The sequence below is a fragment of the Eulemur rufifrons genome, chromosome 7 (assembly GCF_041146395.1).
Source record: "Eulemur rufifrons isolate Redbay chromosome 7, OSU_ERuf_1, whole genome shotgun sequence".
Classification (NCBI taxonomy): Eukaryota; Metazoa; Chordata; class Mammalia; order Primates; family Lemuridae; genus Eulemur; species Eulemur rufifrons.
In genome coordinates this window covers 202433727-202436980 of record NC_090989.1, presented here as the reverse complement: position 1 = coordinate 202436980, position 3254 = coordinate 202433727, and positions in this window count along the sequence as shown.

The following is a 3254-nucleotide window of genomic DNA, read 5'->3' as shown; positions in this document are numbered from 1 at the left end:
GCACCGTGCCTGAGGCACAGGTAGATGTGGGGCTGCTGCAAAGCTGGGGTCTAGGGTATGTACACATGTGTGGGAGGTGGTAGTGGCACTGATGCTGGAAGATTGGGACAGTGCACAGCAGTGGCTACAGCCCTGTGGGGGGTGCTTAGGCCCCAAAGGAGTAGTGGATGTTGGTGGCTCTGGTGCCAACGGAGTGATGTGTAGCTGTGGCTCAGGCCTCGGAGGGAAGTCAGCATGCAGAGGTACGCCTGGCCTGGGGGAGAGGGGTATTATGCAGTGGTGGTCTGGTTCTGGTGGCGGACACAGTGGCAAATCTTTTTCTGGGAGACACAGAGTGACATGGACTCCAGGCAGCTGGGTCAGCTGAACCCAGGGGTACTCAGTGGCAAAAGCTGCAGGTGTCCACAGCAATGACAAAGGCTTCTTCAGTCCTCTTGCTCTCCCTTTACCCCATAGGGGGAAGTTGTGTCAAGGGGATCCCTCTAGGTGCCGAACTGTGCCAGATTGTAGTATGGGGTGGCAAAGGTAAAATGCTTCCTATATTTTTCTATTCAGCCATTCTTGTTTTGGGTACTTCATAGAGTTTCTGCAGTTTCTTTTGTATTCCATAGCTCTCCCAGAGCCACTTTTGCCAGTACGTAGTTGTATTCATTACTTTGGGGTGGGGTGGGGGCAAGCATTGGGACCTAGTAGTTGGCCACCTTATGGACATAACTTCTCAACTTTTATAGTTTCTTTATAGAACAGCCAGTAATTTTTTTGTAGTTTTGACTCATTACTTTTCATGTTTCTATGTCAATTATTTCTGTCTCTATATCCTTCTTTTTCCTTTAGATTTATTTTACTGTCCTTTATAAAAGCTACTTGTTATGTTAGTTAATTAGTAATTATTAATTACTCTTGCAATACTCTAATGTGTCATGCATTTTAGCCTTATGTATTTATAGGATAGTATATTTTATAGGTTACAGCATTTCTCATAACCTTTAGGTTTTTCCATATAGTGGACTTTTTGACATTCATTTTCCTTCAAAGACTTTGTAATTTTTGTCTTAATTTCAATTTAAATTTAGATAGACCTTAAATGGATATGTGGATGTTGTAGGCTATATTTCTGTCAAGGATTTTATTACTATGATTTTGATCAAAAAGCATGAGCTATACATCCAGTCTCATTTTCAAAAACTGATTATAGAGACACATTTCAACATCTTTCTCTGATCTTTAGATAGGTGTGCTCACATATACCCTACAGAGTTTCATATTGACATGGTATCTTTCTCCAGCCTATGGGAAGAGGTCTAAATAAAATGCTCACACACATTATGTTCCGTTTTTTCCTCAATTTTTCAGAACAAATTCTTTCATGTTCAATAACTTAAAACTACTGAATGAAGTCTTCCCAATATTTATTACATTGAAAACATCATAACCACCAAAACTCTAAGATTGAATGTGGTATACAACATATTTAAATTCCTATCCACAAATAGTTATCATGATGGTTAATATTTACTGAATGTTTATTGTATGCCAGGTACAGTTCTAAGCACTTCAGGTTTATTAACTCGTTTGATCTTCACACTCACACATGAGGTAGAATCTCTCCCTATTTTATAATGTATACATGTAATATCATAAAACATATTAATATATTACTAAAAAACTTAGATAAAAGATTTGGACTCATAAAGACTAACCTGATAAGAGTGATTGCCTATGTAGAGTGTACAGGGATTCAGGATAGACATGAAACAGGAATTTAAGAATCTGTCATCTTTAAATCTTTTTCACAAGAATAATGTATTTGTGCATTATTGGCAATATAAACTTCCCTAAAAAGAAAAAAGTAGATAAGCATACAAAGATGTGTCTTTTAAAATGTTAATCTAGGACAATTTTCATGATCTCCCCAAATCAGAGGCAAATCTTTGAAGGTATGTGGTAAACATAGTCTCATAAGGAATACAAGGAAGCCATTAATAACTATGGAAGATTTCTATCCATTAATAGGAAAATTTCTTTGGCATGGGATTGGTAGGTAAAAGTATAGTATGTTAATCTTTCATAAGCACAAAACCTGGATTTGATACAATTATTTGCCAGTGGATTTCTCTGGTTGATAGGACTGCAAATAATCTTTTTTCCTGTGCTTCTCTATTTCAACTAAAGTTTTATGGTATTCTTTTTATAATGGGCAAAATAAATAAAGCCAGCTTTTAAAACAAAGAGATATAAATATATCCATTATGTAAAATAGTAAATTTAGATATTTAAATAGTGAGAGCAACTATAGATATTTTTGGATCAAAGTATAGTTTATCTTTTAACAACAGGGTTTGAACTGTGCACATCCAATTATATAAGGATTTTTTTCAATAAATGTTACACCAAATGTGCCTGCCTCCCTGCTGCCCCTTCTACCTCCTCCTCCTCCTCTTGTACCTCTGCCACCCCTGAGACAACAAGACCAACTTCTCCTCTTTCTCCTCCTGCTCCTCAGCCTGCTCAATGCGAAGACAATGAAGACCTTTATGATGATCCATTTCCACTTTGTGAATAAATATATTTTCTTTCCTTACAATTTTCTTAATATTTTCTGTTCTCTAGCTAACTTTACTGTAAGAATACAGCATACAATACATGTAACACACAAAATGTGTGTTCATTGACTGTTTAAGTTGTTGGTAAGTCTTCTGGTCAACAGTAGTCTATCAGTAGTAAAGTGTTGGGGAATCAAAAGTAATGTGTGGATTTTCAGCTACATGAAGCAGTCAACATCACTAACTCCTGTGTGGTTTAAGGGTAAACTGTAATAGAAAAGGGGGTCTAACACATAGCATAATTGTAATAAAAATATAACATATCAATGACCAGGAGGCAATACAAGCATGTAGAATAAAGAAATTAATGATTACCTAGTCCTCAGATAAGAATGTGAGGATAAATTATAAATTTAGACACTTTCATAATTTGGAGTAAAATTTGAAATGGCTTCAAAGCTGAATATAAAAGTACAGACATTAATTTTAAAAGATAAATTCACATGGTCACTCTCAAATATAAACCTTTTAATATATACCATAAGATTATAAGGGTAAAGTGTATCTGATTTTCTGATGCCAATTAACTTGGAGATGTTAATAATTTTTCCAATTTTTATTTTGTTCACAGGATGTTTCTATTATTTTGATTAGTTTTATAAACTCTGAACCATGAAAAAAATCCTCTAAGCAGTCCTTGTATTCATTGGG